Here is an 8,888-nt window from a genome sequence, read left to right as displayed (position 1 = left end):
GTGAGCTCAGGATCTTTCTACTTCACCATCTTGATCTAGACTTAACTACTATAGATTAAGTCTTAAAATCCTGTCATCATTTTTTATAATTTAATGTTTTTAATATCTTTATTGGAGTATAATTGCTTTACAGTGGTGTGTTAGTTTCTGCTTTATAACAAAGTGAATCAGTTCTACATATACATATATCCCCATATCTCCTCCCTCTTGCATCTCCCTCCCACCATCCCTATCCCACCCCTCTAGGTGCTCACAAAGCACCAAGCTGATCTCCCTGTGCTATGCGGCTGCTTCCCACTAACTATCTATTTTACATTTGGTAGTATATATAAGTCCATACCACTCACCCACTTCATCCCAGCATACCCTTCCCCATTCCCATGTCCTCAAGTCCATTCTCTATGTCTGCATCTTTATTCCTGTCCTGCCCCTAGGTTCTTCATACCTTTTTTTTTTTTAATTCCATATATATGTGTTAGCATACGGTATTTGTTTTTCTCTTTCTGACTTACTTTACTCTCTATGACAGACTCTAGGTCCATCCACCTCACCACAAATAACTCAATTTCATTTCGTTCTATGGCTGAGTAATATACCATTGTATAATTGTGCCACATCTTCTTTATCCATTCATCTGTCGTTGGACACTTAGGGTGCTTCCATGTCATGGCTGTTGTAAATAGAGCTGCAGTGAACATTGTGGTACATGACTCCTTTTGAGTTATGGTTTTCTCAGGGTATATGCCCAGTAGTGGGATTCCTGGTTCATGTGGTAGTTCTATTTTTAGTTTTTTAATGAACCTCCACACTGTTCTCCATAGGGGCTGTACCAATTTACATTCCCTCCAACAGTGCAAGAGGGTTCCCTCTTGTCCACACCCTCTCCCGCACTTATTGTTTGTAGGTTTTTTGATGATGGCCATTCTGACTGGTGTCGGGGGATACCTCATTGTAGTTTTGATTTGCATTTCTCTAATGATTAGTAATGTTGAGCATACTTTCATGTGTTTGTTGGCAATCTATATGTCTTCTTTGGAGGAATGTCTATTTAGGTCTTCTGTCCGTTTTTGAATTGGGTTGTTTGTTATTTTGATATTCAGCTTCATGACCTGCTTTTAAATTTTGGAGATTAATCCTTTGTCAGTTGCTTCATTTGGAAATATTTTTTTCCCATTCTGAGGGTTGTCTTTTCGTCTTGTTTATGGCTTCCTTTGCTGTGCAAAAGCTTTGAAGTTTCATTAGGTCCCATTTGTTTATTTTTGTTTTTATTTCCATTTCTCTAGGAAGTGGGTCAAAAAGGATCTTGCTGTGATTTCTGTTGTACAGTGTCCTGCCTGTGTTTTCCTCTAAGAGTTTAATAGTGTCTGGCCTTACATTTAGTTCTTTAATCCATTTTGAGTTTATTTTTGTATAGGGTGTTAGGGAGTGTTCTAATTTCATTCTTTTACATGGAGCTGTCCAGTTTTCCCACCACCATTTATAGAAGATGCTGTCTTTTATCCATTGTATATTCTTGCCTCGTTTATCAAAAATAAGGTGATCATATGTGCGTGGGTTTATCTCTGGGCTTTTTGTCCTGTTCCATTGATCTATATTTCTGTTCTTATGCCAGTACCATACTGTCTTGATTACTGTAGCTTTGTAGTATAGTCTGAAGTCCGGCAGCCTGATTCCTCCAGTTCTGTTTTTCTTTCTCAAGATTGCTTTGGCTATTCAGGGTCTTTTGTTTTTCCATACAGATTATGAAATTTTTTGTTCTAGTTCTGTGAAAAATGCCATTTGTAGTTTGATAGGGATTGCATTGAATCTGTAGATTGCTTTGGGTAGTAGAGTCATTTTTACAATTTTGATTCTCCCAATTCAAAAACATGGTATATCTCTCCATCTGTTTGTATCATCTTTAATTTCTTTCATCAGTGTCTTATAGTTTTCTGCATACAGATTTTTTGTCTCCTTAGGTAGGTTTATTCCCAGGTATTTTATTCTTTTTGTTGAAATGGTAAATGGGAGGGTTTCCTTAATTTCTCTTTCAGATTTTTCATCATTAGTGTATAGGACTGCAAGAGAGTTTTGTGAATTAATTTTGTATCCTGCTACTTTACCAAGTTCATTGATTAGCTCTAGTAGTTTTCTGGTAGCATCTTTAAGATTCTTTATGTATAGTATTATGTCATCTGCAAACAGTGACAGCTTTACTTCTTCTTTTCTGATTTGGATTCCTTGTATTTCTTTTTCTTCTCTGATTGCTGTGGCTAAAACTTCCAAAACTATTTTGAATAATAGTGGTGAGTGTGGACAACCTTGTCTTTTTCCTGATCTTAGAGGAAATGGTTTCAGTTTTTCACCATTGAGAATGATGTTGGCTGTGGGTTTGTCATATATGGCCTTTATTATGTTGAGGTAAATTCCCTCTATGCCTACTTTCTGGAGGGGTTTTTTTGTTTTTGTTTTTGTTTTTTGCGTTATGTGCACCTCTCCCATTGAGCAGCACCGGCTCCGGACGCGCAGGCTCAACGGCCATGGCTCATGGGCCCAGCCACTCCGCAGCATGTGGAATCTCCCCGGACCGAGGCACGAACCCATGTCCCCTGCATCGGCAGGTGGACTCTCAACCACTGCACCACCAGCGAAGCCCTCTGGAGGGTTTTTATCATACATAGGTGTTGAATTTTTTCGAAAGCTTTCTCTGCATCTATTGAGATGATCATATGGTTTTTCTCCTTCAATTTGTTAATATGGTTTATCACATTGATTTGCTTATATTGAAGAATCCTTGCATTTCTGGGATAAACCCCAATTGATCATGGTGTGTGATACTTTAATGTGCTCTTGGATTCTGTTTACTAGTGTTTTGTTGAGAATTTCTGCAGCTATGTTCATCAGTGATATTGGCCTGTAGTTTTCTATTTTTGACACATCTTTGTCTGGTTTTGTTATCAGGGTGATGGTGGCCTCGTAGAATGAATTTGGGAGTGTTCCTCCCTCTTCTATATTTTGGAAGAGTTTTAGAAGGATACGTGTTAGCTCTTCTCTAAATGTTTGATAGAATTATCCTTTGAAGCCGTCTGGTGCTGGGCTTTTATTTGTTGGGAGATTTTAAATCACTGTCTCAATTTCAGTGCTTGTGATTTGTCTGTTTATATTTTCTATTTCTTCCTGGTTGAGTCTCAGAAGGTTGTGCTTTTCTAAGAATTTGTCCATTTCTTCCAGGTTGTCCATTTTATTGGCATATTGTTGCTTGTAGTAATATCTCATGATTCTTTGTTTTTCTGCAATGTTAGTTGTTACTTCTCCTTTTTTATTTCTAGTTCTACTGATTTGAGTCTTTTCCCTGTATTCTTGATGAGTCTGGCTAATGGTTTATCAATTTTTTTTATCTTCTCAAAGAACCAGCATTTAGTTTTATTGATCTTTGCTATTGTTTCCTTCATTTCTTTTTCATTTTTTTTCTCATCTGATCTTTATGATTTCTTGCCTTCTGCCAACTTTGGGGTTTTTATTCTTCTTTAATTGCTTTAGGTTTAATGTTATGTTGTTTATTTCAGATGTTTCTTGTTTTTTGAGGTAGGCTTTTATTGCTATAAACTTCCCTTGTAGAACTGCTTTTGCTGCATCCCATAGGTTTTGGGTCATCATATTTTCATTGTCATTTGTTTCTAGGTATTTTTTGATTTCCTCTTTGATTTCTTCAGTGATCTCTTGGTTATTAAGTAGTGTATTGTTTAGACTCCACGTGTTTATATTTTTATTGATTTTTTCCTGTAATTGATATCTAGTCTCATAGCATTGTGGTCATAAAAGATACTTAATATGATTTCAATATTCTTAAATTTATTAAGCTTGATTTGTGACCCAAGATACGATCTATCTGGAGAATGTGCCTTGAGCACTTGGGAAGAAAGTGTATTCTGTTCTTTTTGGATGGAATGTCCTATAAATATCAATTAAGTCCATCTTGTTTAATGTATCATTTAAAGTGTGTGTTTCCTTATTTATTTTCATTTTGGATTATATGTCCATTGGTGAAAGTGGAGTGTTAAAGTCCCCTACTATGATTGTGTTACTGTCGATTTCCCCTTTTATGGCTGTTAGTATTTGCTTTATGTATTGAGGTGCTTCTATGTTGGGTGCATAAATATTTCCAATTGTTATATCTTCTTCTTGGATCAATCCCTTGATCATTTTGTAGTGTCCTTCTTTGTCTCTTGTAGTAGTAGTCTTTATATTAAAGTCTATTTTGTCTGATAGGAGAAGTGCTACTCCAGCTTTCTTTTGATTTCCATTTGCATGGAATATCTTTTTCCATCCCCTCACTTTCAGTCTGTATGTGTCTCTAGGTCTGAAGTGGGTCTCTTGTAGACAGCATATACTTGGGTCTTGTTTTTGTATCCATTCAGCCAGTCTGTGTATTTTTTGTGGGAGCATTTAATCCATTTACTTTAAGGTAATTATCGATATGTGTGGTCCTATTACCATTTTCTTAATTGTTTTCGGTTTGTTATTGTACGTCTTATCCTTCTCTCGTGTTTCCTGACTAGAGAAGATCCTTTAGCATTTGTTGTAAAACTGGTTTGGTGGTGCTGAATTCTCTTAGCTTTTGCTTGTCTGTAAGGTTTTAATTTCTCCATCGAATCTGAATGAGATCCTTGCTGGGTGGAGTAATCTTGGTTGTATGTTTTTCTGTTTTATCGCTTTAGATATGTCTTGCCACCTGCTTCTGGTTTGCAGAGTTTCTGCTGAAAGAACAGCTGTTAACCTCATGGGGATTCCCCTGTATGTTATTTGTTGTTTTGCCCATGCTGCTTTCAATATTTTTTCTTTGTATTTCATTTTTGATAGTTTGATTAATATGTGTGTTGGTGTGTTTCTCCTTGGATTTATCCTGTTTGGAACTCTCTGTGCTTCCTGGACTTGATTAACTATTTCCTTTCCCATGTTAGGGAAGTTTTCAACTATAATCTCTTCAAATATATCCTTAGTCCCTTTCTTTTTCTCTTCTTCTTCTGGGACCCCTGTAATTCGAATGTTGGTGCATTTAATGCTGTCCCAGAAGTCTCTAAGACTGTCCTCAATTCTTTGCATTCTTTTTTCTTTATTCTGTTCTGCAGTAGTTATTTCCACTATTTTATCTTCCAGTTCACTTATGTGTTCTTCTTCCTCGGTTATTCTGCTCTTGATTCCTTCTAGAGAATTTTTCATTTCTTTTATAGTGTTGTTCATCATTGTTTGTTTGCTCTTTAGTTCTTCTATGTTCTTGTGAAACGTTTCTTGTATTTTCTCCATTCTATTTCCAAGATTTTGCTTCATCTTTACTGTTATTACTCTGAATTCTTTTTCAGGTAGACTGCCTATTTCCTCTTCATTTGTTTGGTTTGGTGGGTTTTTTTTTTTTTTTTTTGTGGTACGCGGGCCTCTCACTGTTGTGGCCTCTCCCGTTGCGGAGCACAGGCTCTGGACGCACAGGCTCAGTAGCCATGGCTCACGGGCCCAGCTGCTCAGCAGCATGTGGGATCTTCCCGGACCGGGGCATGAACCCGTGTCCCCTGCATCGGCAGGCGGACTCTCAACCACTGTGCCACCAGGGAAGCCCAGTTTGGTGGGTTTTTATCTTGCTCCTTCATCTGCTGTGTGTTTCTCTGTCTTCTCATTTTGCTTAACTTCCCGTGTTTGGGGTCTCCTTTTCGCAGGCTGAAGGTTCGTAGTTCCCATTGTTTTTGGTGTCTGCCCCTAGTGGCTAAGGTGGTTCCGTGGTTTGTGTAGGTTTCCTGGTGGAGTTGAGTAGTGCCTGTGTTCTGGTGGATGAGTCTGTATCTTGTCTTACTGTTGGCAGGACGGCATCTGGTGGTGTGTTTTTGGGTGTCTGTGACTTTTTAATGATTTTAGGCAACCTCTCTGATATGGGTGTGGTTGTGTTCCTGTCTTTCTAGTTGTTTGGCACAGGGTGTCCAGCACTGCAGCTTGCTGGTTGTTGAGTGGAGCTGGGTCTTAGCACGGAGATGGATATCTCTGGGAGAGCTTTCACTGTTTCATATTACGTGGAGCTGGGAGGTCTCTGGTGGACCAATGTCCTGAACTCGACTCTCCCACCTCAGAGGTGCAGGTCTGACACCTGGCTGGAGCACCAAAACCCTGTCAGCCACATGGCTCAGAAGAAAAGCAAGAAAAAAAGAAAGAGAGAAAGAAAAAATATAAAGAAATAGAGGTATTAAAATAAAAATAATTATTAAAAAGAAACAATATTTTTAAGTAATAAAAGAAAAGAACAAAGAATGAAAGAAAGAAGAGATCAACTAAACCAAAAAACAAATCCACAAATGATAACAAGTGCAAAAAACTGTATTTAAAAAAGAAAAAATCAGCAGAACCATGGGAAAAGCAAAGCTATACAAAGAAAATCACAGAAAGAAGCATACACATACACACTCACAAAAAGAGAAGGAAAAAAAAATATATATATATAAAAAGGAAGAGAGCAACCATATCAATAAACAAATCTACCAATGCTAATAAACTCTAAATACTAAACTAAGATAAACATAAAACCAGAAACTAGTCAGTCAGATACAGCAAACCCCAAGTCTACAGTTTCTCCCACAGTCCACTGCCTCAATTTTGGGATGGTTCGTTGACTCTTCAGGTTTTCCACAGATGTAGGTACATCAAGTTGATTGTGGAGATTTAATCCACTGCTACTGATGCTGCTGGGAGAGATTTCCCTTTCTCTTCTTTGTTCCCAGAACTCCTGGGGTTCAGCTTTGGATTTGGCCCCACCTCTGCATGTAGGTCACCTGAGGGCGTCTTTTCCTTTTGGGAAATCTGAGGTCTTCTCCAGCGTTCAGTAGCTGCTCTGTAGGAGTTGTTCCACACGTAGATGTATTTCTGATGTATTTGTGGAGAGGAAGGTGATCTCCACATCTTACTCCTCTGCCATCTCAGGGGTCTCCCCATGTCATCATTTAATGTGAGTCTTCTAGTTTTGCTCTTCTATTCAAATCACTTTGGCAATTCTAGATCTTTTGTATATAAATTTAGAATTAGCTAATCAATTTCTACAAAAAGACCTTTTGAGATGTTGATTGGGATTATGTTGAATCTTTAGATCAATTTGGGGAAAATTGACATCTTAACACTATTGAATCATTCTGTTCATAAACATGACTGTATTAGCTCAGGCTGCCAAACAGAACACCACAGACTGGTGGCTTAAACAACAGATACTTATTTTCACCCAGTTCTGGAGGTCCAAAGACCAATATCAAGGTGCCAGCAGATTTGGTTTTTGGTGATACCTCTCTTCATTTTTTTCGGTAAAACTTTGGTTTTTAAAAAATTTTAATTTTATGTTGGAGTATAGTTGATTAACAATTTTGTGTTAGTTTCAGGTGTCTATCAAAGTGATTCAGTTATACATATACATGTATATTCTTTTTCAAATTCTTTTCCCATTTAGGCTATTACAAAATATTGAGCAGCGTTCCCTGTGCTATACAGTAGGTCCTTGTTGGTTACCTGTTTTAAATATAGCAGTGTGTGGATGTCAGTCCCAAACTCCCAGTCTATCCCTCCCCCCCACCCTCCCCCCAGTAACCATAAGTTTGTTCTCTAAATCTGTGAATCTGTTTCTGTTTTGTAAATAAGTTATGTCTCAGCTTGGTTTACAGCCACTCACCTTCCTGCTGTGTCCTCACAATGGCCTTTCCTTTGTGCAAATGTTTGGGGGGAAAGCTAGGGGAAAGAAAAAGAGAGGGTGAGGGTGAGAGAGTGCTCCATTTTCTCTTCCTCTTCTTGTAAGACACCAGTTCTATTGCATTAAGGCTCCACCCTGCCAGGCTGTCAAATTATTCAAACAAGCCAATCACATCTTTCCATGGTAAACAGAGGTTACTCCATTCTCTTGTTACTACAAAGTTTGCCTCCCACAGATCTTGCTTGTTCACTCAGTTCCTGAGTGCAACCCCCATGTAGTCCTGCATGGGTTGCTATGTCCTCCCCTGTGCTTTGAGTATATGCGCTAATGAACTGCTGTATGTCTCATTGTCCTAATGTCAGATGTTGTGTGTTTAGTCCTCCCATAACCCTAGGGTAGGAACCCCTCCCTCACTAATGGGGTAAAAAGGAGGCAATCAAAACAAAAAATATAGTTGGTGATTAATTTTATTGTCTTCTCTTTGCTTGTGTGATAGGATAACATATAAGGTTATACATTTGTATTTTTCCTGTCTGTAATCTCTCTCCTCTGGTTTTTATTTTCTGGAATAAATAATATAAATATTCTCAGGAATATTTCAGGGCTGAAAACAAAAGTTGTTAGAAGTCACACTACGTCCTTATTTTTTGTGAAAGCCTGAACCATGTAGTTGAAGATAGTGAGAAAGGGTCTTGGAGGATGGAATTGTTTGAAGGACAGCAGGGGTTGAAAGAGAGATACTGACTACAGGGCATATGGTTTTGAAGTTCATCTAGGGACTTTGAAACTTAGTCTTATTGCCAACCTTAGAAAATATTCTGTCCTATGCTGTCTTAGTGTGACATGGAAGCAGCGGCCATTGGCTCAGATGGACTGTGAATGCTTGGATCAATGTGAAAAGGATACCAGGCAGTCTTTTTTTCATAATTGCAACTTCCACTGGCCTAAAGTAATAACTATGCATCAGATTTAAATTGATTTAAGGAAAGTAAAAAGATATGAATTTCTTGAATATATGAGTTTACAGTTTATGTTTTCTAAATTGCCAGAATTGTTTCACGTACTTGGACTGACCAGTGAGTAAGTGGTCAATGTCCATTTTGAGTGAAAGTCTTACAGTTCTACAGAAATGATAAAACAATAAAAGAAACCCTTGATGCCAACAAAGTGAGGGACTATATATCCATTCTTCTCAATGAAT

This window comes from Globicephala melas, chromosome 3, assembly GCF_963455315.2.
Source record: "Globicephala melas chromosome 3, mGloMel1.2, whole genome shotgun sequence".
Classification (NCBI taxonomy): Eukaryota; Metazoa; Chordata; class Mammalia; order Artiodactyla; family Delphinidae; genus Globicephala; species Globicephala melas.
The sequence above is the reverse complement of the archived record's forward strand: the minus strand, read 5'-3'. Positions refer to the sequence as shown.